Source organism: Coptis chinensis, chromosome 6 (genome assembly GCF_015680905.1).
Source record: "Coptis chinensis isolate HL-2020 chromosome 6, ASM1568090v1, whole genome shotgun sequence".
NCBI lineage: Eukaryota > Viridiplantae > Streptophyta > Magnoliopsida > Ranunculales > Ranunculaceae > Coptis > Coptis chinensis.
Genome location: NC_141461.1, coordinates 10,710,956 through 10,736,394, shown reverse-complemented (window position 1 = coordinate 10,736,394; position 25,439 = coordinate 10,710,956). Strand labels below are relative to the sequence as shown.

The 25,439-nt window shown below is 44.3% G+C and overlaps 1 pseudogene across 1 annotated transcript; it reads right to left on the bottom strand.

Moving 5' to 3' along the window:
• Positions 1 to 14,030: 14,030 nt before the first annotated feature.
• LOC147491402 (uncharacterized protein At1g76660-like) lies at positions 14,031 to 18,261 on the bottom strand (annotated as a pseudogene). Its single transcript, XR_015199837.1, has 3 exons — positions 17,927 to 18,261; positions 14,978 to 16,150; positions 14,031 to 14,557 (listed from the first exon to the last, which is right to left on the bottom strand). The product of XR_015199837.1 is annotated as an uncharacterized protein At1g76660-like (transcript).
• Positions 18,262 to 25,439: the final 7,178 nt, after the last annotated feature.

Below are 25,439 nucleotides of genomic sequence, written 5' to 3'. Positions count from 1 at the left end.
TATGCTTAACTTTTCCTTCCAAAACACTAGCTGTTATATTGATTACAATGTATTTATCGTTTGTTGTGCTCCATGAGAAGAACAGATTGTCCCCCCAGTGAGCGTTGGTAACCTCGTAGACTAGAAGTGAGCTAGTGACTGCTTGGGCCCCTTAAGCTGTACATTCATGTTGGCATACGTAATTTATGCTATTAGCTCTCTAGAAGAAACAGCTTAAAAATCTTAAAATTGTAACTGATGTCGTATGTTGGTTCTTAAAAAACTAAAGTTAAGTGTCGGCAATGTTTGTTTGTGATTGATTAAATATTCTAAAATTATTACTGTAAAGGGGTGTTTTGGATTTCTTGTTGGGACCGAGTTTGCTTCTGAGCGAACTGCCTACGTATCCTCTTCTTAGTTTTTCTCCTTTTCCTTCTTTTCTGGGAGAGAGGAATCAGGCCCGACGTAGTTCAATCAGGTGGTATTTATAGGCTTAGGGAAGGCTCAATCTAGAAGACACGTGTGTTTATGATACACGATGTAAGGTCGAGATCGTGAATGAGTGTCGAAATTTTGGTTATATTATAAGTCATGCACTCATTGGGTGCGATGATGAGGTTATCCCTATTTTCGGAGATGGGTAATGATTACCCCCGATGGTTATCATTACACGAGGCGCTTCCGCCATGTGCTTTCAGATCTTGAAATAACCGTCCTCCTTTCTCGTAGGTCGCTCTTGGAGGTCGCTGTACCGGGGTGTTCCTGAGGGAGCTCCTCACAGCTTGGTCTTGAGGGTCGGCGTCCTGAGTTCGCTTACGTTGCACGTGTGCATAATAAGATATCGCTCCCCTACACAGCCCCCTCTCAGTATAGTGTTTATGTCATAGGAAACATTATGCTGAGAGAAAGAACGTGTGGAACGTGAGCGAGCTGTGGTGGACGACTCGACTAGGACGACATGACTTTCGAATTCACGCATGCTGATGTTTTGGCGGGAAAGGGAAGTTATGTCGTAGCATGCACGTGACAGAATCGTAGTAGTTGAGAGGGAAACGTGTCGCCGCATTATTCAGAACTGTTGAAAAGACAGTACCTTGGAACACGTGTGTGGGCTATAGCCTAGGCTGTAATCATAACTTTTTTGGTAACTGAACAGGCGGTTTATACAAAATCGAATTTGGGACATTGAAAAGGCATTGCGTGTTTTCTTCTTCCACAAAAACGCAAGCTAGGGTTCCTCAGGTGACTGTTTCTGCTGCTGTTATCTTTCCATTTTCAATTTGTTTTCCTCCCTGTCAGTGTGTTTTGCTAAATAGGTAGGTCACCTTAAAGGTATAGGATTTCAGCTCGAGTAATTGGTAGAAAAAAGAAAACTTGCCATAATGTCTGACTCTGATGACACTCGATCGGAGGAGGTCCGAGAGATATCCTTGAGTTGTGGAGAGTACGAGGATGAAGAAGCAGTGAGTGTTGGCGTGGAGGTCGATTTGGAAGAAGAGGATAGGATAGGTGAGGGTAATGCCCGATCTAGGTCAGGAGGTGACGTAGCCAGTACGTCAGGTCGAGGGGATATGTCGTCATCAAGCGATGTGCCCCTTAGAAGTGTAAACCGTCGTGCTGCTAACTCGTTCCCCGAACTGAGGGCAGCCTATGGGATTACTGTCCCTGACCTGGAAATATACGAACCACGATTGAGTGAAAATGTTAAGTAGTGAGGAGGACAACCAACCCGAATGGTGGAATAATAATCTGTGAGGGGCGGTGAGAGCGCATATGCACATACCGTTCAAACCGGTATGCGACTTCTTGGCGCTTTGTTGGAAGTCTCCCCTATCGGTTAAGTAGGTAACACCTGGCGATTATTTAAGGTGTTCGACCTGCTGAATGCGAGTGGGGAATATGACATAAGGGTATCTGACATAGTGGAACACTATGTGGTACGGCGATCGGGGAACATGAACTTTAGCTTGCAGACCATGACGACGCGTTCTGCTGTGATCGATGGAGTAAGCAATGAGGCCTGGACTAAGAGGCCGTTGTTGCTAGTTGGCAACTACTGTGTGAAAGGGTGTATACTGCAAACTAGGATTTGTAACATATCCGGTGGGTAGGACATTTATCTGTTGTTTCTTGTCAGAACGTTTGATAGTTACTCTAACAGGACCTTGTTTTACTTTGTCCGCAGAGTTTTCTGTGAAGAAGCGAACTGATCGTGGGGAAATAGAGAGGAGGTTCGCTGGTGACTCGTGAAGAAAAGCAAAAGCGAAAGTCGCCTTCGCGCGACTTTTGTGGAAAAGGGTGGGCCTGCGATCCGGGAAAAAGGAAGGCGAAAAAGACCGGCTCGAGGTCAAATAAGGGAAGAGGCGATGGAGGTGAACGAGTGACTTAGTAACGCGAGAAGAGAGGCATCGAACGCATGGCGGTCGCGAGGCGACCGCTAGAGGTGTCCCTCCGAGCGGGAGGATCGAGCTTCATACGAAGGAGGTTCGATCGATACCCCAATGGAGTTGGAAACGGTGGCTTTCAATCCTCGGCGAGGAGGCAGGTCGGAGAAGAGGCCGTATGACATTTGGAGCAAACGCGCTGCCGAACTTCACAAAGTAGCCGCACGCTCTTGGAGAGAGCTCTAGTGCCGGGCGGTTCGATGGTGGCCCCGGGGCTATGGTTTCGCCCGAGTGGAGCACGACTGGCGAGGTCATGGATTTGGCCACTTCGGGGCCGGGTCTAGTGCGCCCGGCGACGGCGTGAATCCATCCACAAATGGCGAAAAGCTCCACGTAAAGGCAAGTGGAAAAGCTGCTATGGTGAGTGACGACTTAGAGGGGCAGTTCGTGTTCCTGGATGAGAATGGGGTGCAACGAACTGTGAAGCGAAGTGACTGTAGCTTCAGATCAAGTAAGATATCGGGTTGCCTACTAGAACAGATAGCTTTGGATGGCAATCGCAGGGGATTTGGATGATAAAGGGTCGGGCCGATAACCGAGGCTTAATGGAAATTGCCCAATGTTTGGTATGCGTGTCTATCTTTGTTTGATGTAACTGTCTCCGTATAGACGCTATTGTGTTGTGGCTATTAACCATACGTATGTATTTGCAGCTGGTAAGTGGGTTTCAAAAATTGAAGGAGATTGCGCAGTTCGCGGAGGCAGATAGAGAGACGGTGGTGAAGCTGTCTGATGAGCTGAAGAACGTCCAGGAGGCCTCGAAGATGGAACGCGAGGAACTGGAAGGTCTGAAGAAAACTCATCAAGATTCGAAGTCCGCCAAGATGTTGAAGGACACGTAAGTCGAAGAGTCGAGGCAAAAACTTCTGAGGGGAGTCAAGAAGAACGCCCCGGCAGTAATGGAGATTGGTAGGTTGAACGATTATGCCTTACACTGCAAGAAGGTTGCTCAAGACGCTACCAAAGCCTATGATGTTCTGGATGCAGATTTTGTGGAACTGGAGGCCGACTACAACGCTTTGAAGACAGATCATGCACGCTGTACGTCTTACCTCGGGGTAGAACGGGTGCCAGGAGGAATTAACAGTGCTCTTGTTACTTCAGAGGTTTTGCCCGCGACTGTGATATCGCGAACTGATGCTACTGTGCCTGATGCATTGATGAGTTTAGAGCTGGATGGAGTATCCGTGATAGTGGATCGAAATACGGATGCCGAGATTGATGAATCGCCGGCCCGGGGAGAACTAATTATGGAGCCCAGAGATGGCGATTTGTAATGTTGCTTTTTAGTCTTTGTCGCCTTATATAAGCCGTGATACAATAAATTTGGTTTCGGGTAACTGGGCGATTCGTCTTGTTACCTGTATGCTTAAGTCACGAAGAACGACACGGTGCTCCGTTAAATGGGGTAAGTCTGAAGGTTATTTAGCCGGGTTGGATTTCTGAGTAATCGGCAACCCGGTTAACGTATTATTTTGCTATCTTGCTAATATAGATCGGTGCTTATGCATTATGCCATGATTGTTGCTTATTGCTTTATTATCGCTTGCTCAACTATAATTGTGTGTGGTGACGGTGCATGTGGCGAAGAATGGTAGGTATGTTGTAATGACAACTTCTCGCCCGGCTGAGATGTTTGCATGGCGTAAAACGCGTGGGGATCGGATCGGCTGGCTCGACTCTGTGGATGCAAGTCAAACGCCGTGTTCGATCGCCTTCTAAAGAAATTGTTCCCTCGCGTGCGACGTGGAGGATCTGGCGGTTCAAGGAACGTAATGATGGCAGGCAGATGGTGTTTGGCGTCTCAAGGTAATTAAGAGGCGCTTAGGAAAAGACGATTTCTTTTGAATAAAAGCGGCTTATCACAGACCAAGACAAGTATTTGCTTGCCTTCTTCCCAAAGCTTCAGTCTGCCTATTTGCTCTGCTCATTTGCTGTGCCTCTCCTCTATTGCCGCTTATCCAGGTACGTTTATTCTCTTCTGTGAGGATTCTCTTGTTGATAAAAGGTGGGGTAAAAACTATAGCTCGTGTGACAATACGTTTGTGCTCTAGGTTGTTATCATGGCGAGATGTCGATCCATTATCGCGAGGGAAGGAACAAAGATGAGGGAAACTTCTCCGCTGATAATGGAAGAGATGGAGTTTCAACCGCACGTGCATGGTGATCGCGGGAAGAGGAAAGCTGATGCTGTAGAGACGAAGAGTCATAAGCGTTCTAGGAGGGTCTGGGCGCCCACCTGGCGGCATTGTCTTTAGGTCGCCGCGAACGGGTTATTAATCGGTCGTCACGCCAGCGGAGTGTAGCGACTGGGGCAAAGGCCGCCGGTGATCTGGTGAGAGCTTCGCCCCGACCGTGGTGATGTGGGGGAGCGAAGTTCTACCTCGGGGGGAGGATTTGGGAAGAAGCGTATGGTGAAACGCTCAGACTGTAGCTTCCACTCGGCACCCATAGCGACTAGTGTCCTGAAGGGGATCGTACTGGATGGTGACAAGGCAGAGGTGAAGGATGAGGACATGGACACTCTACTGGGGACGATGGATATGGCCGCTTGTTTGGTAAACTCGGACCCACGCGAGTTGTTATGTCGGGTTACTAGGGCTTAACCGATTCGTTAACTTGCTTCATGCAGTTTTTGCGAGGATATGACAAAGTTTGAAAGATGTTGTACAAAACGGCGGAGATGAATGGCAACCCTCATGTCGAGCTAGGATGTATCGCGAGCCGCTGGGGCGCAGACAAGAGAAAGCTGGATTTGATGGCGACCAAGTATCGAACGCCACCGTGGAGAATGCGGCGTTAGTGGTGGCGTGGAGTTAGAGTTAGAGAGGAACTAGTGGTGGTGCTTATCGCGAAAAATGTCGAGGAAGGTGGGTAAAAGTTTAAGATCTTGAATCTGCATAAGCCCTATGCTTATGCCGGGACGAAAAGTATGACACGGTGAGAGGAAAACGGTTCTTTGGCGATGAAGGAGGGAATGAGATCGTGTGATCGAGGTCATTTCGGCATACCGCTTCGACTAGCGCGCAGCCCGGAAGATAAGCATGTCATCACGAGAATCGATAAGGTGATCTTCATTCGACTCTGTTGGTCTTGAGTTGTAAGTTTAGTTCACATTTTCTCTCTTATACGAGAGTCAACAATAGAGTTGTGTTTTCGGGCTTGCCGAAGCGGATTCGCCATTTTATTCAAGGAACTGGTTTCCCACGAAGTGGCAGTTCCACACTTGGTTAATTTTGTAATGATCATCGATCCGGATTTCTGGGTAATCCCGGCCAGATCGGTGGATGTAGCTATTATGATGCATGGTTATATAATCGATTGGAGATGTTCCGTATGTATATTGCCGTGGGTGGTGTGTAATTAGCTCGCTTAGGAATCTAGTAATATGCGTCCTGTCTTGTGGACACCCTAGAAATATAGGTCGTCGACGTGACAGGGATTGGAGGGATCAACGGATCATGCGGGCTCCAGGGAGCGATCTGCTCATGGGGAGCGTTCTGGTGTAGTCAATCGTAGACATATAAGTCATCAGCATAACAAGACTCGTAAAAAAAGGATGTAGAGAGCCTGTAAGCTCCGAGAGAGTATGCTTCAGCTGAGAGCGTTCTCGTGTAGTCGATCCTAGAAATATAGGTCCCTCGGCGTAACAAGACTTGGAAAGGCTATAGAGCCTGTAAGCTCCAGAGAGTCTGTATGCTCGAGAGCGTTCTCGTGTAGTCGATCCTAGAAATATAGGTCCTCGACGTAACAAGACTTGGAAAGGCTATAGAGCCTGTAAGCTCCAGAGATCTGTATGCTTGCAGGAGAGCGTTCTCGTGTAGTCGATCCTAGAAATATAGGTCCTCGACGTAACAAGACTTGGAAAGGCTATAGAGCCTGTAAGCTCCAGAGAGCTATATGCTTTCTTGAGGAGGCGTTCTCGTGTAGTCGATCCTAGAAATATAGGTCCTCGGACGTAACAAGACTTGGAAAGGCTATAGAGCACCTGTAAGCTCCGGAGAGTCAGATGCTCGCGGAGGCGTTCTCGTGTAGTCGATCCTAGAAATATAGGTCCTCGGCGTAACAAGACTTGGAAAGGCTATAGAGCTGTAAGCTCGAGAATGTATGCTGAGGAGAGCGTTCTCGTGTAGTCGATCCTAGAAATATAGGTCCCTCGACGTAACAAGACTTGGAAAGGCTATAGAGCACTGTAAAGCTCCAGGAGTCATGCTTTCGCGAAAGCGTTTCTCGTGCGATAGATGGGTGGCTCTTTGGTTGAGAATGGTGGACCCGGTAAAGCGTGTTGTTTATCGCGTCTTGTGTAAACTGGTTGACTTGGCACTACACGTAAGTAGATTATACCTTACTAGCTAACCCAAGAAACGTAATTTTCATTAATGTGAACATAAAGATATACAACGTGAATATCGCTCTTGGTAAAACTTTTTTTCAGGAGGTAAGTATTCCAAGGGCGAGGCAATATCTTCCCCTCTTGGGTTCTTAGCCAGTATGCTCCATTGCCGAACGCACGTTCCACGATGTAGGGGCCTTCCCATGTGGGTGATAACTTGGAATCGTCTTGCGTCTTTTTGAGCACTAGGTCTCCAGGTTGAAAAGACCTAGGATGAACTCGCTTGTTGTAGGAGTTCTTCAGAGTTTGCTGATAAGATGCGACTCTGATGGCAGCTAAGTCCCGCTTTTCTTCCAACAGGTCGACTTCTCGTGCTAACACGGAGTCGTTATGTCCCCGACTTCGACCGGCCCTGATCGAGTCGTAGTAATGTTAGCTCGGTGGGAATTACGGCTTCTGTGCCATAGCATAAGGAGAATGGTGATTCACCGGTACTGGATCTAGCTGTGGTGCGGTGAGCCCAGAGAATATTCTCTAATTGATTTGGCCATTGGCTCTTATTCTTTTCAATCTTTTTCTTCAAGTTTTCCAAGATTGCTTTGTTGTTCGGCTTTACGCCGACCATTACTCGAGCGCATCTTGTGGAGTAGAAAATGCGTGAATGATCTTCCACTTGGCTAGAAATTCTTTGACCGTTCTGCCTTTAAACTGGGGCCCATTATCCATGACTAGTGTGTGTGGCAAGCCAAATCTGGTGATGATGTGGGTCCAAATGAAGTTTCGGACATGTGACTCTTTGACGTGTGCTAAAGGAATAGCCTCGACCCACTTGGTGAAGTAGTCGGTTGCAGCTAGGACAAAGCGAAAGCCAGTACTCTTCTGTGGGATGAATGGGCCAATAATGTCCATGCCCCACATGTGGAATGGCCACGGGCTCGCTATGCTGATCAGTTCGCGAGCAGGTTGGATGATATTGTGGCCAAATGTTTGGCATTTGAGACATTTGAGGACATATGCTTTGGCATCGATCTGCATCCGAGGCCAAAAATATCCTTGAGAGATGGCCTTGTGGGCTAACGAGCGACCACCTGCGTGATTTCCACATTCTCCTTCGTGGATTTCGCAAAAAATCAACCGACCTCGTTTCGGGTAATGCACCGTAAGTGCGGGCCTCCAGCGGATTTTCTGAACAATTTGTTATGAACCAAACAATAACGTCGGGCTTGGTAGGGGATCCGCTTAGCCTTGGTACGCTCCTCAGGGAGGCGTTCCGTGCTGGATATAATCAATGATGGGTTGCATCCATGCTTGACTCAACTGAGTGGCGGAGAGAGGAAATAGGTCGCTTATCATCAAGGTGTAGTCGACTTGGTATGCAGGTCGATCGACGACTTTAATGAGAATTTGTCGGGAAATTTCTCGGTCCGGGTAGCCAAGTAAGTTAAACCGCTCTCAGGCGTGGCGGTTCTCCTCACGCAAGAAATGATGTATGTGTACCTGCTTAAAAGAAGGCAATAACTGATGAACGACCTGAAGATACTTGGAAAGGTTACCTTCATGGGTAGTGTACTCTTTTGCAACCTGGCGAACGACCAGTTGTGAGTCACTAAAGACTTGGATCTCTTCGACGCCGAGCTGCAGCGCCATACGAAGTCCCCTGATCAGCGCCTCGTACTCCGCCTCATTGTTCGAAGTGGCAAAGTCGATGCGAACGGACTTTTCCATCACCGTTCCATCGGGTGAAACTAAGACAACCCCGATGTCGCTGCCGCCGGGATTGCTAGAACCATCTACAAAGAGAGACCAGGTGGATTTGATGTGCTCCTTCAAATCTGGGAGGTCGGTCTCTTGTTCCCAATTGGGGTCATCAACAGGGAAATCCGTTAAAAAATTGGCAACGACCTGTCCCTTCTGGGAAATTCGTGGTACGAATTCCAGGTGGTGTTCGCCGAGTTCTTCAGCCCAAACTGCCATTCGAGTAGTTTTGTTTTCTTTGTGGAGAATTTTCTTCAATGGGAGGTCGGTAAGAACTTTGATTTTTGATACCGAAAGTAAGGCCTGAATTTCCGTGCGAATACAACAAAGCAAGTAATCGCTCTTTCCAGAAGGAGTAATTCTTTTCATTTCGTCGTGGAGCGACTTTGCTTGTGAAGTAGATCGGTTTTTCTGAATTGTTTTCCTCTTTGAAGAGAACCGATGATGGCGAAATCGGATATCGCCGGATAGAGCCCCGCAGTCTCTCCATCTACTGAGGTTTAGCTAAGACGGGCGTGGTGAGGTACTCTTTGAGAGTGGCGAATGCTTGATGACACCGACGCTCCATGAGCTGCCGCCTTTTAAGGAGTTGCAAGAACGGGTCTACACTTATCGGATGCCCTTGATATGAATCGGTTGAGTGCGGCGACCATGCCCGACAATTTCTGTATTTGTTTCTTCGGCGCGGATCGGGCATGTCTAAGAACGCCGGATCCGGTCGGATTCCCGATCCCTCGCCGAGACACTTGATACCCTAAAACTTGCCGGAGGACGCCCAAAAGGCATTTTCTGGATTGAGTTTCATGCCCGCACGGCGTAATCGAGAACGCTTGCTCAAGGTGGGCGAGGTGATCACCGGCTTTCTTACTCTTGACGACCATATCATCGATGTAGACCTCCATGGTGTCGCCTTTAACATGTCTTGGAACATGTCGGTGACCGAGGCGTTGATATGTTGCTCCGGCGTTTTTAAGCCGAATGGGGAGAACGTTGTAGCAATAGATCCCTTGCTCTGTTATGAAAGAGGTCTTCTCTTGATCCTCCTCTGCGAGTGGGATTTGGTTGTACCCACTGTACGCGTCCATGAAGGAGAGAAGCTCATGACCACAGGTCTGGTCGACAAGCCGGTCAATGCGAGGTAGGGGAAAACTGTCTTTTGGAGTGGCCTGATTTACATTCATAAAATCAACGCATAGGCGAACTGTTCCGTTCTTTTTGGGTACGGCCACGATGTTAGCGATCCACTCCGGATAGTCTACTTTTCGAATAAAACCGACTTGCTTGAGTTTGTTGACCTCGTCATTGATGGCTTTTTGAAAACGCAGGGATAGTCGGCGGGGTCGTTGGCGGACTGGTCTAGCATGGGGATTAACATTTAATTTATGGCATGCGACTGCGGGATCTATCCCAGGCACATCGATATACGACCAAGCAAAAACATCTTTATTCATAGATAAGAAATTTACAAGGTGAGATCGATCTGAGTGTGGGGTCTAGGTTAGCCCCTACATATACGAACTTGGGGTCGTCTTCGGTGCCAAGATTCACTTTTTCTTTTTTTTGGGGTTTTACAACCGATGGCGGCTAATCGCTTGCTTGGCGACTCGCTATCGGAGAAGGTCTGAACACCTGGTGGGGACGACTCGACCGGGTCCGGGGTGGAGCGACTTGTTCGGCAAAATACGCCGGGGTATCCACGACTGGAGAGTGGGACCCGCGCGCAAGCACATTGATTGCGCGGCCGCTGCTGTTGATCGTATGGCGGCCCGACATGAAATGGACGATCTCTCAAACTTTAAGCCGACGGCTCTTGGCATAGGATCAATGCTAGAGGTCTTTGTCGGGCGATTGAGGACTCGGGGAGCGAAAAGGGTATCGGCATCGAGAGAACTTCTACTTGTAAGAGCCCCCGCCGTTTTGCTTGGCGGTTGGTTGGACGCGACTAAGTCACGTGCCATTGTGTATTTGGAGGGTTCCCTGTATGGTGGGAAGCAATTTACGAGCCGTCTCATCCGGTTGATTTGACTCGGTTACAATGGTACGCTTCAAGTTGATTGCTTCTAAGTTCCATCATGCCTCGAGGTCCGGGAAACGGAGAACTTGATGTAAAGTGGGACGCATCACCGCTGATCCGATGAATCCGGTCGTCCGAGGATGGCATTGTATGGCGACTTGTCTGTCTAGAACACAGTAACCGTGTATTGCGGTGTGATCTTGTCCTCTCTAGAGCCCACCGATTAATCGGAAGTATAATATCACCAATGGGATCGGCCCCGATCCATTGAAACCATAAAGGGGCGATCGGGTCGACAAGGACGGACTTGGGAAGGCTCATCTCTTGCATGGTGTGGTAAAACAAGATGTCACAGAACCGCCGGAATTCGATCGCGCTTTGACCGGGTCCAAATCGCTAATTTTGACATGGACAACCAATGCATCATTATGAGGGAGGCGGACTTTGCTTAAATCGGCCTCCGTAAAAGTGATATCGCTGGCCGCGACTGAACCACGCGTGGGCGGAGCTGCCCGAGGTGAAATGATAGACTTCCTGAAGAGCGCCGACACGACGTCTTTTCTCTCTGGATGAGGTGACGAAATCATCCGGAAAAGTAATCACTTGAATGGTTCGATCATTGTCACGATCGGATGAGTGCTGCCGGCGTTGGCGTGGCTGAACGATCTCGCGCGGCCCTTCCTCTGCTGCGTGGACGACCTTGAAACTCTTGGGAGTGGCGGCGAGATGGAGATCGACTACGGACTCGACGAGCCATCAGTTTGTGTCGCAGATCGCCGTCAGGAATGCGAGTGTACTGTTTGATGTGGCCGGCTTCCACTAGATCCTGGAGATAGTGTTTAAGCCCCCAGCACTCATCAGTTTCATGGCATTTGGCGTTGTGAAATGCGCAAAATGGCTTGTTAGGGCGATCTACTGGCTGCCTCACTTCGGGCCGGAAGAATGGGGCTCGCTTAATTTTACCCGTAATGTAGTGGGGAGCCGCGTCGGGATAACTCTCTACTCTTTTCCTCGAGCGGGCTTCGGTCTTTGGTGCAAAGCGACCTAAGCGCTTCTTTGCCCGTGGTGTATGCGATCCGAGGCCGCTGCGACCTCGTGGTTCTCTCGCTAGACCGTGGAGTTTTAAAGTTTCATGCAACTTGATGTACTTTGTCCACGCCGAAGCGTAGAGCTCGGACAATGTCTCTGGCGTTCCTTCATCAACGACCTAGCGAGGTCGGTGTTTCGCGACTCGCAAGCATTGGAAAAGGCCGATTAATGGCGAAAGATTCTTTCAAGCCACTTTCCATGCACAACGATTCGGCCTTGAACCGCCCTAGAATTCACGAATAGTTTCGCCCTCCTTGAATGATAATCGAAACAAAGAATCAAGATCCGCCTTCTTCCGCTGTTGTGGACGCATCTTGGCCGGGCGAACAAATCGATAGAGTCGCTCGAAGGTTTTATAGAATCGATTCCGATTGAAAAGAACCAATCGAGAGCCATCCTGAGCCGGGCCGGAAATAATCTGCAGTGGAGATGATCAAACTCGTGAGTAGTAAAGTGCCAAACTCGAATATAGCGAGCCACATGTCGACGAGGCAACGCGGCCGCCGTCATACATGGGAAAGCGTGGCTGGATAAAGTCTTGTGGAGAGGCTTTATTGAGGACCCTCGCGAGTGAACGGAGATCTTGCGATACGCCTTAAGCATCTTGTGCAACAACTGCGGTCGAATCCTTCTTGCGGCGCTTCTCGGCCGATCCTTTGGGATAACTTCATTAATCTGGCCGATTAACGCGTCATTGATGCCGTTCTGCTCCGTTGCCGAATTTGTTGTTCTTTGGTAACTATCCACTGAAAGACGTAAAGTAGCATTTTCTTCCCCGAAAGCAAGGAAATGCTTTCATTCGTTATTCCCAACTGGTGGGCAAGGTGCTGGACTTGATCTTCTATGCTAACCATGCTTCGTGGGCTTGAGAGTTAGAGATAGATGAACTGATCTAAAGTAGCTCTCAAGTAATCGAAAACCACGGGGGCCGCCAATGTAAAGGGTGTTTTGGATTTCTTGTTGGGACCGAAGTTAAACTCGAGTTTAACCGCCACGATCCTCTTCTTAGTTTTTCTCCTTTTCCTTCTTTTTCGGGAGAGGAATCAGCCCGACGAGTTCAATCGGTGGTATTTATAGGCTTAGGGGAAGGCTCATCTAGAAGACGTGTGTTTATGATACACGTGTAAAGGTCGAGATCGTGAATGAGTGTCGATTTGGTTATATTATAAGTCATGCACTCATTGGAGTCTGATGAGGTTATCCCTATTTTCCGGAGATGGGTAATGATTACCCCCGATGGTTATCATTACACGAAGGTTCTCGCCATAATAACTCAGATTGAAATAACTTCGTCCTCCTTTCTCAGGAGGTCGCTCTTGGAGGTCGGAGTGATTACCCCGATGGTTATCATTACACCAGGCGCTTACGCCATGTGCTCAGATCTTGAAATAACCGTCCTCCTTTCTCAGAGGGTCGCCTCTTGGAGGTCACCGTGACGGGTGTTCCTGAGGGAGCTCCTCACAGCTTGGTCTTGAGGGTCGGCGTCCTGAGTTCGCTTACGTTGCACGTGTGCATAATAAGATATCGCTCCCCTACAATTACTACAATTTTGGACGATTTCCCTTTTAAGAGGACTCTTTTAAATTCGAAAACGTTTCACGTTTTGCTTGCTTTGGGGATGAGCACATCGCAAAAGTTTGTGGATAAGTCAGTCACTCGGTCTCTCCACAAATAACGGAATTTGGTAGAATGCTGAACTATTGTCTGTCTTGTGTACTGTTTCTTATTTGATTACTAGCCATGATTGGGACCATGGTGTCAGGATGAATCCGGTGAAAAGACGTGATTCATTCTGAAAATATTCTATTGATTCTGTGTGGTATGTATTAGGATGGGCATACAGACATACCCACTCACGGCACCCGGTCAGTGATTCCTTCCCCAGTTTGGAGAGGAATTAGGATGTTTGCTGCTACATGCGCGTTACTATGATTTGTCGAACAAGAAATTTAGTTAATACGTCTAATTGTCTGACTCTATTTCTGATTGAGAAATTAACCTTGGCTCATAACGGCGTTTCTAATTTTCTATGACCATGAACAAGAATACAAAGACTAGACAAAGGTATTGAATGAGGTAAGCAGTACTAATTTTAATTTTCTCATTCCGACTCACTCTTAACTTCTGTAGCCGATGTGAGTATATATAACAAGAGATATCAGTAGGGTTTCTAAGATCTCGAGAACCCTTATTCCTAAAAAAAATTAGTGACTTGTGATCAGTCTACCAAATTAAGGAGTTGAATTTCAAAAATCACTAAAGAAATTTCCAGCAGGGCACTTGCATTAACAAAACATTATCATAGGTTTATCCAGAGAATCGAGGACATTTAAATGCTTGGAACGACCATCTCTTTCTTTCTGATTTCGACACTCTACTCACGTGCACGACCCTGCAACAATCTAAAACGAGCATATAGCTTTAACAAAACCTATAACCAAGAAACCACTGGCAGTGCTTTACATGAATCAATAAAGAGCAATTTTCTACTAAATACAATTATCAAATCTCTAATTTCGGCCCTGGACACTTAGATAGAGTACAAGCATCATTCATCGAATATTAACATTGCAGCAGGAATCAGATTGTAACAAAAATACCCTTAAAGAAAAGTAGAGAGTAGTATAGTTAGGCCATTCCACCCGTCAGAGAAAACCCCAAAATAGATAGACTGTGAAAACAAATAAGCTTGCAAATTAGTACAAGTTGGCATTCTTTTGACTGGATCCACTAATTGCCAACTGATATCTCCTTTCCTTTCTCTTAAACTTCTGCCCCTTCTATAGTCTATTTCTGCATCGGAGCTCGACAAACCCAACTGATATCTCTTGTTAATTCTGCTGCTTCCCATCTTCGAAAATATATCATCCTCATCAGTCATGACCTCATTATCAGACTGATTTCGGTTGGTAACATCTGTTGATAGCTTTGGTGAATCATGACCTGAAACATCAGAAAGAAAGTATTAGTGACATCAGGAAGCAGAAAAAAAAATGCAGTATAGACATATGACCCTTGATATAAACAAATTTAGATCGGGAGAAGCCGGTATAGACATATGAACCTTGATATAAGAAGGTTCTGGACATCTCGTGCAATGGTGAATAGTGTCACAATAAGTTATGTTGATTCAATTGAAGTTCCCGAAGTTGTAAAATGTTTTCCTACTACTAAAACAAAAACGAGGAAGGATAGACTTCCATATCTACACAAAGTCGTACAGGTTTCCTATTCGTATCTTGCTACCAAAAACATATGCAAGATACAGCTTCATAATTTATGGTGAGGAAATCAGGAACAAAGCATTCTCAGTTGAAATATAATATATCAAGGCATTAAAAAGCACTTTTCATTAATATTCACCTTTCCGAACACTGCCCAACTCCTGCACTTTGCAACCCACCACGTTGGCTGCTTGGTCTGATGCTGAACCCAGGCCTCTATCATCCTGAGGGTTTGTATATGTAGTTTGGGCATTTCCACCTCTATTCCATGTTAGTGGTACTAATTTTTCTTCCGTGTCTACCTTATTATTGGAGGCAAAAGGCGCCATTGTAAACGAAACATCCAGAATATCATCTGACATCTCAACGTATTCTGCGGCGGTGTTGTGATGATCTCATCTGCACTGAACCCAAATGACGCTCTATAAGCTTCAATTTCCTCAACGTCCGGTTTACAACTTTTAGTGTGCCTGTTCTGATGTCCATTTCCACTACTCGAATGAACATCTGCTTCCCTGGAAACACTTGTCCGAGCCTGATCCAGATGAAATTGTGGAGAAGCAGCAGGGTAGAAGAAAGTTGTATCTCGAGACAGCATAAAATTATTGGATGGGCCAGTATCAAGCCCAAATAACCTTGATGATGAACTCCGGAAAGAGTCCTGAGCAGAAATTGAGGCAGCCCACTTTGCAGGAAATTCACGTTCAGGAAAAGACGAAGATAAGCAATCACCAGAAGTTCCCGAAATAGGAGAAATGAGACTGCTGGCAGGACTTTCAGGGTAAAGTGGATAAGTTGCTTGAAGATCATTGGCTGTGACATAACTTGATCTGCTGGTGCCTTTAAGATCCATAGCAGATGAAAAGTCAGGGCAAAAGGCACGTCAGGGGATGATGGAGTAGTTAAATGATTTAATTCTGGTGGCGGGGTGAAAGGAGCAGTTGATGGCTCTGTGGTAAAGGTTGAGAAAACTGGAGGTGAGACAAGTTGTGTTTCATGTGCATAGGGCCCCCGCAAGATACACATTGGATGGACCACCGGGAGAATTAGCGGACATTGACAAGAAACAACTGGGTGATTGAGCAGTTGAAGGGAGGGCAGAGTTGGTGAAGGATGCAGGTGAAGATGGTGGAGCTAGAAGAGACAAATTTATATTTGTAGCTTGGTTAGGCATCCCAACAGGTTGAGCTCCATTTGCCCGATTACCTGATGCATTTCCTTCTGGAATACGAGATCGCGGGTACAACACGCTTCCCACCTTCTGAGATCCAAAGCATGACAGCCCACCCCAACAGCCTCCCCATCTCCTCCGCTGCATAGCCATTTATTTATAAGCTCAAATCCATACCAGTAACAAATGGAGAATATATTGATGTCACAGAATTTACAGAGTACATCATAAAGCTCAAAATTGTTTCCTAAACATCTTCATAAGTTATTGCATGATACTTTCTAGAAATAACACATTACAATGCTAATAGGATAAACATCACAAACATTATGTTTATGAAATTTACAGTAAAAAGGTAACAAATAAAAGTACAGACTTAGGAAACATGGTTTCCCGTTTTTCAATCACATGCAACTTTACATTCGAATAACGCATTTGAAATTCCGCTATTTGTTTTCTTAGACAAAATCTATCAAGGCATCAGAATCTAAGATATTGCATGAACCAACATTAACCACATTTATGTGTGCAAGTATGTGTACAGTATGTCTTCTGTTGAATGTGAAACTTTGGAGATTAGTTTTGCTTTAGGAGTGCTTCACACTGCACGTGCATTTGGAAAATAATCTTCTTCAAATTATTTATTTATTTATTTATTTTTATCATAGGTCATTGTGAAAGACCTCAGCAAATGCTTCCCACAGTATCAATGACACAGAGAGTCCAGTTGAGGATGAATGACTACGGTTTTATAGAAATTAGGAAGGACAAAAGTATATACACAAGAAACACGCGTGTTGTCTCTCTCTAACGTGCCTATAGTGTTGATTTGCTAATGCACTGCGTCATACTTTCAAAAATAAAGTGATGAAGTCTAAACTAACTTCAAGATCAACATCAAATGGAGGAATCTAGTTCATAAGCACAACTCAACCTATGAGCAGCTACTTATTCTTTAATAGATCCCCACAAACCGAAAATGTTTGAAAACCATATGAACCAAAATCACAACTCAAATTGGATTTTGAATACAGCGGGTTTAAAATGAACTTTGAAACATGACTGCTAGGTAAAACAAATTTTCAAAGAAAGTTCTACTGTTTTGCAAGTTACAGCTATAGGAAAGACAACCAGGAACTAAATGCTTTTCTAAGTATATAAGATGTTTCAAATCTCTATTGGACTGGAATACAGTTATTTATTTTTCATTCCCATCCCAGTTCCTGCTCACATCTTTAACTAATAGTTTCAACAGGTATAAGAATCAATTTTCATAGAAAAAGACCTACTGAACAACCTTTTCCCACAATACACATTTGCTAGCAAGATTTGTAACTGAGAAATCTTTTTGAGTCAAGAGTTGCAGCAAACACTCATTACTTTTAATGAGATAATAAACTGCCAAATTGCCAATCAATATAAAAAAAACGAGTATAAAAAGATAAATCAAACGTGCGACAATACGAAACAACAAATGGTTCATATTATACAAACTAATCACATCAGAATACCTTTCATCTAATAAATACTATTAAAAGCAAAGCTGAAACCAGTCAAAACAGAAATGTTCCAGCAAAACACATATACTGAAAACGATATCAAATCTTGTTTCAATTCCCCTAAAATGCCAGTTGTTTTTGTCTACAGCTACTTGTTGACATTCCAAAAGACAAAAAAAAAATTCTACCTAGATCTGAAAACCTTCTCTCCCAAGCTCAAAGTCAACTGAATTTCAGCTCACCCTTTAACTAATTATATCAAACATTACAACCTTCAGTATTAAAATTATAAATACCAACCTCATTACTCTCCATTCTCCAAGATCAACATAAATAAAAACAACCAATTCATCAAAACCACGTTACAATAAACTAGATCTAACTAAACACATAATGCAATCTTAAAAAGAACAATTACCCGTTCTCTTCGGCGAGGAAATCTAGCATGATCAATAGCAGTAGCTGCTGCACTAATTGAAGCTGCCCCTCCATTTCTACCATTCCCATTCCCATTATTATTACTACCATTCATTCCTCCATTTCCAGCCATACTCATCATCATATACTCACATTTTCATCAAGATCTCTTACAATCACAACAGATCTGTAACTCAATAAAATAACACGTACTAGATTTAGAGAGCAGCTCAAAAATATGAAGAGAGAGAGAGAGTGAAGTAGAGAGAAGGTGCGTAGGATAAGAGATGGGATAAAAAAACACAAACACTTTATTTTAGTTTACTTACTTACTACTTACTTATCAACGCCGCCTTTATTTATATATATAAACAGTAAATACAGTAAATAATAATAATAATAATAAGCGAATATTGTGGAATTTCGATCTTCGCTTATTATTATTATTATTTACTGTGTTCACTGTTTCACACTGGTTAGCTTCGGAACTAGGGATTTCAATGGATTTCGATAACCCGATAAACAATCCGAACCAAACCGATAAAAAATGGTTTGGATTTTGATAATTTGATTTATTTTTTACCGAACCGAACTGATAAGATATTGGTTTGGTTTCAGGTTTTCCCTCCACCGAACCGATATGAACCCGAACCGATAAGATGACATTTTAGTAATATTTATGATTAATTTTGTATATGTTTATCAATTGTGTGGTTGAAATTAATTGATTTAATTTAAGATTTAATTGATTTTATAGTTTTCGGTTAAGATCGGTTTGGATTCGGTTTGCAATATTTCTTTTCGGTTCAGTTCGGTTCGGTTTTGGATTCTCAATTTTCTTATCGTTTCGGTTCGGTTTCGGGTTCTTAAATTTCTTATCGGTTCCGATTCAAATTTTCCAAAACCCGACCCAAACCGATCCAACGCATTGTTATAATTGGCTGTGACACGTCAGCATTTTTCAGCCAATAAAATTGCCAAATCAAAGTTAAGTGCCAGCGCACAAAATCTGAAAATTTGATTCCACAACTTGTCCCGTGCAAAACTTTTTTTATTTGGCATGGGTAAACTTGTCCCGTGCCAATCGAATTCATTTCAATCCAATTTATATAAAAGCCCAACGGTACAAAAGCCCAATAGTACAAAATCGAGAAGTTTTAATTTTTTATTTAAAAAAATGAAAAAATGTTGGACGGGCAAAACTTGTCCCATGCTAGGGGTGAGAATTTGGCCCTAACGACCCTAAGCCCTATAAAGCTCTCACAACTAAAGCCCTCACAGAGTTTAGGGCAGGCCCGACCCGACCCTAAGGCCTTCTAAAGGGGATAGTATTAAGGGTTCAAACATAGCCCGACCCTAATTCAAATTCTAGTTATAGTTTTACATTTTCATTATAAATACACGATCATAATCATTCAACTCTTTATTAAATATTTTAAATTAAAATAACATTGTCTTTGTAATTTGTCACTTACACCCAAGTCTTCCAATAACTTGTCAACCTATATATAGCCATGTATTAACAACGAAGTATTTTTAATAAAAAATAAGACTTTATTCCTTTCGATCATCAAATCAAAGTCTAGAACTTATTATTCTCAATTTATTTTCCCACTTACTTTATAAATTATATTTTTATTCGCGATCCGCTCCAAGTTTAACTAAAGGTTTCGTCCACACCATTAAAGCGAAATCTGAGGCGGACATTTGTAGAACACGTAAAACTAAAAAAACAACCTTTGTCCGAAAAATGACATTTGTAAAACAAAGAAAATATATAGGCAGGCCTAAAACCCAAACCCCTAAAAGCCCTTTAAAAGACTTGGGCTTAGGGTAGGTCGAGAACTGAGATTTAGACTTGTGACCCCGCCAAGGCAGACTCTATATCGACTTTAGGGTAGGGCCGACCGATTCTATGCTTAACTTTTAGGGGGGGCCGACGGCCTTAATATCTAAAGGGCTTTTAAATGTTTAGGGGACGGGCTACCCGACCGCCCATTGCCCACCCCCCTATCCCATGCGAGTCATTTCTATATTTTGACTAATTTGGTTTTGGATTTTACAATTGTTAAAAAAAAACGATGTTTTGACATTACATTGGACGACGAAAATTGTCAAATTTTTTGTCAACTGTGACATTAGAAATCGATTTTAGAAATGCGTTGATGATGCTCTTACGGGAGGGAGAATATATTGGTTCTCATAATGAGGCTTTTTTCAACAAAAGTGCCGAAGACCAACAAAATTGTTTTATTTTTGCTATTTCAAAGAGACACAAATGAAAATGATTTATTATACATCGCTTTTGATAGAGAAATATGTTGATTATAAGTAGACATTTTTTATCGCATCAACATCGCTGCTATATGGACTATGGCATTATGTCTTAACTCTTGAGAATTGAGATACGTAGAGTTTGCGATCTTTTGAGGTAAAACTGATACTAATAATTGTGCAAGTAATTTTGTATTTCCATCTCCAAATATAGCATAACAAACGGAATTTACGGTTTGTAAAATGTGATCGAGCTCAAGTGTTAACGTGTTTATACACCATGCAAGTTCTAACCCATAATCCCCATAGTTGAACACTTCAACTATCCACAAATGTGAGTTTAATTTTTCATTTCAGCTTAACAACTCGTTTTTCGCCCTTTCAATCATCCACAAATCTGTTTTTCTTAAAATTTATCAGGTGAGTCACGTGAGGGATCTGAGTTTATTTACATACATGCTTTTATTCAGTAGTGGGAGCCACATTCTTCAACTCCCCTATGCAGTTGTGACAAGACACCCTAGCAGACTCCATTCTAGTAATATAACGCAGTGAGGGAAGGAAGGGAGACAGAGAAACAAGAAGACGGCCCATATTGATGAAAGTGGGCCCACGGATACAGCAAATGGGTATTTCCCATGTTCAAGAAAACTGCACGCCAGAGTGAAAGTGTAAAACGTTTATGTGGTAACACCTTCGGTCTGCCGACCTTTTTCAGTTGGCAGATCCGCGTATTCTATTCCCATTTCAGTGTTATTATGCACTTTCTTAATTTGTTTGAGGAAATGGGAGCCATTGCACCCAGTCTGGGTCCCAAAATTTTCGAGGGCTGAGCAGTGGGCTTGGTGACCCTACTTTGTAATTACCAACGAAATTTGAACTCCGTCTAAAATTTTGGTTTTCAAAAAAACGGAATTCCAATATAGAGTTGAAATATCTGAAATTCCAAAATCATTTGAAATCAAATATGATAGAATCGAAATTTAATGAATTTCGGTTTTTAGATTTGTCGGAATTTTAAGAATTCCAAAATCCCGAACTATGTTGGTGACGTAAAATATTTCATTTATGCTGTACAAGTAAAAAAAATATGCAAAACTAAATCACTTTTAATTTCCAGTGAACTTGCATTGTCAAATAAAAGCGGGGATTATTGAGGAGTGTGTTTTTGACTAGAGAAGGAGGTGATTTGTGTATACTAAAAGGACGTTTAGAGTTTAAAGTGAGTGTTGTACAATATACCATAGTAGAGTAGGTGCAATTGCTGAACGTGCATGTGCGCATTCTAGACTTGGAGTAAGTATTTTTCAAAAGACAAATACAGAAGATAAGGTTACATGTGCATTTGTAGCAGGCAGTCCGCCTAGGCTTCGTTGTTGCCATTTTCGTGAAAGATATAAATTGCCCTTTTTAGACGTAAAACCACAAATGTTTGCACAAAAAAGTGAAAAGGAAAAATAAAAATGAAAAACATATTTTTGCCTGTTCGGGGATTTGCCACTCTAATTTCTAATTAAAGTCATTTTCAATGAAAAGACGAGCATATAAAGCTAGTTGTCTATGGTGGGAGCATGAACTTATGTTTTATTAGGAGAGAAAAGAGAAAGTGAAAACCAAAGTAATCGAAAGTCATCTTGGAAACATTCTCAATAATTTGGACTTCGAAAAAGATGTCCAGCCCTTGTTTTCGTGACTGTAAAAGAGATTCTTTTCTCTTAATCTATCTAATGTCCTTTGGATCTTAATTCTCTTTGACCTTTAAAGGTAAAAAAACTTACTACAGTTTTTTCTCGGCAGTGTGGTTAGTTTAGAATATTTTTAGCCTTCCTAGCACCTCATCATATTTTGGAGTTAAATTTTCTTTTTGTTAGATTTAGACATTTAGTCTAATCACTATGGTGAATTCCCTATTTTCTTGTCATAATGTGTTATGGCTATTATCCTAGGAATGCAAGGAAGGAGGTCGATGAACCCCAAAAGCCTCGATAAAGCCTGTTTTGAACTTGGCTTCGTGCAGCCAGTGTTAGGTCAACTTCTTAACTAGTGCCCAACGGCTTCATGGTGAATACAATTAGCTGTACCATCTCGACATGTTAAATCTTCTTGCTACGGTATCCTAACAATATATATATAACTAAATCTTTGGCCATCAGATAGTTGGTAGGTTCGTTCGGTTTGAGATGGGAGGTTCCGTGGTCTTGGTGCGGTAATGATTGTTGCAATGACGGGCCTCGAACTGATTGCTTCGGCTCCATCATTCCCTGGGGCCGAAAACGGATGACCCGATGCGCGGACGCGGACGTGATCGCATCGTGACCGATATCCAACGCCGCCCTAGAATCGCGTTGTAGGATCACTTGGTATCTAGGACGCCAAACGCTGCGGTTGAAGGTTGACTTTGTCTTCCGGATCCCACCAGACCGGAGGATGATATCTCCTATCGGGTCGGCTCGAGCCATGAATCCAAGAGGGTGCAATGGGGTCTATGAAGACCGACTTTTGGTAAGTTCATCTGGATCGTGGTGGTAGAAACGTAATATCGCAAGAGTCGCCGGGTATCGATCAAAACTGGCTGACGGTCCAGCCATCGATTTTGACTTGGACCACGAAAGTGCATCGTTAAGGCGGGAGGCGCATCTTTTCGAGTCGACCTCGAGAAGGTGATGTCTCCTATTCTTTCGCCTCGAATCGCTAAGTACGTACCCGCAGCCTTTGTGAAGAGAAATTGTATACTTCATGGAGGCGACGCCGCTTCTTTTTTCCCGCGGAACTCGGAGGCGGAATCATCTTGGAGAGTGATCATGTGGATGGTTCTCGCCTTTGCCTCCGGACGGTCGACGGCGATCTTGATGGATGCGCTCGGGAGCGCCCCCATGGCTAGGGCGACTTTGAGACTCGACGCTCCGTCCGGGTGGGGACTCGCCATTATCCCCGCGAGCCATGAGTTTCAGGGCGCAGTCGCGTCCGTATATTAGTGTCTCGCTGATGTGCCCACCCGATCGGTCTTGCAAGTAATGCTTAAGCCCCCCCAGACGCCGGTCTCGTGGCAATTGGCGCGTGAAAAGCGCAATAGGGCTGGTCCGGCGATCCGCTGGCTGCCTTATATCTCCGGTCGGTAGAATGCAAAGACGCTTGATTTTTTCTAGTATGTGACTAGGAGATGCGTGAGCACGCGAATTCTTATCATTTCTTGGTTTCTGGGGTCCGGATGGTTGCTTACTTGTTGTCGGGTCGCTTCCTAGAGGATGATGCTTGCCGTGAAACTTCGCCCCTCTTCTCGCTTCTTCTTCTTCTCGTTTTTGTTTTAGCAAAGCTTTTGCGCCTTTTGATGTATTTGTCCACTCGAGCGCATATTTTCGCCAACGCTTCGGGTTGGTCTTTCAAGCGACCGTTAGGTCGGTGTTACGGTGCGGCAGCGGTTGTGAAAGCCATCGCGGCAAATGATTTCTTGAGGCCGCTTTCCATGTCCAAGAGTTCGTTTTGAACCGCTTAAGAAGGAGCTGAGGTTTCCTCCCCGCCCAGAGTTGGAAGTTGGAAGAGTGAATTGAGATCACCCTTCTTGGCCTGCAGGTATGCGATCGGGCTTGCGAGTAACAGTCGGTAAGCCGTTCAAGCTTCTGCGGAGTCCGCTCAAGGGAGAAAACCAATCGAAAGGGCCGCCCTTAGGCTTCTTTGGAAAGAGCCCGCATCGAGATGGTCGAACTCGCGTATTTGTAAAGTGCGCAGGCTTTGAGCATATCGTGCTATATGTTGGCTGGGCATGTGACCGGTCATATAGTGGGGAACCGTGGTTGACAAAGTCCGAGGGGAGACCTTGTGAAGTACTTCGCAAAGAAATGGAGATGCGCCGATAGGTTTTCAACATTTTCGCACTATCATGGTGGAATCCTTCTTGACCGCATTCTTGTCGAGCCTTTGGTTTAGCTCGGTGATCTGTTGACTGACGTTGATGACGTCGTCTTCTGCGGTGCCAGCAAGTGGGCTTTGTGTATCTACTTGTGCACTTAATGTGACGTTTTCTTTGCCCGTTGGGCAATTTGTTCGCTCATTGTTCCTAATGGGCCGCCAAAGTGTTGAATTGAGTTTCGAGGCTTACCATGCTTCGTGGGCTTGAGAATCTTTTTAGTTTGGTTTTTGTTACTGATTAGTGTGAAGGTGGTTTGGTTTCTCGGTAATCGGAGACCACGACGCCAATGTAAAGGTGTGATGTGATATTCCCTTACAAACAAATTCTTTGGGGACCTGATATGGATGGATGGGTGAGACCGAAGTTCGGCTTTTGGAGTTTAATCGCCTACATTATCTTTCTCGGGGAAATTTGGGCTCGAGTAGAATCAGTCCGGGCGAAGTTCATGGAGTGGTATTTATAGAGATTGAAAGTGTATCTCACCCTCCACGTGTAAAGGATGTCACCGTGGGGTGTGGATCATGGGAGCACACGGAGAAATATCTACATAGGTCCTTTGTGGATGATGAGGAGTGGCATGCGGTAGTAGCTTGCGTCGTGACCGATGGCCAGCCAGTTAGGATGAGTGCAAGTACACCTTCACCATGATTGCTTATGGATAGGGGTGCGGTCATCGCCGCGTGAAGTTCGCATGATGTTGCGACCGCCCCGTGGGCGCGATGTTGGCTCATGGATGCGACACGGGACCATAGGTCGGTGCATTAGTTCCACCATGTTAAGCTGTCTTTGGATAGAGAATATCACCCCTACAGTAATTTAGACTACTTAACACACAATAAATTCACATCGCCATTCATCGACTGTATCGTAAATAGAAATGGCTGTCACTTGACACGGTAAAATTCAGGAGCCCCCCAGTCTCTCAGGGATTCTGGTTTGGCAACAGAAGCTATAACTGAGACATAGCTTTCGATTTTGGAGGAGCTGCAATGGAGAATTCGATTTTGGAGAATTTGATTTCGGTGCTGGAGAGAGAAATAGGAGAGGAGGAGAGAGAAGAAACCCTTCGTAATTTCTATTTTGTGTTTTGTTGAGATCGTGGGCCGGGTTTAAGGATGTGAACAGCAGTGTTCTAAAAAACGCTAAGGGCGGCAAGTCGGCGGTGGAGAGCGCTAAGCCTAGGCTTCTAGGCGGTGCCTAGAGCGGACTGAAGCTAAGGTTGTTTTTAATAATTATTATTATTATATATATAATATATAATATATAATAATAATAATAATTAAAAAAAACACCTAGAAGTTAAAGTAAAATTAACTTTATATACTTTTTTTAA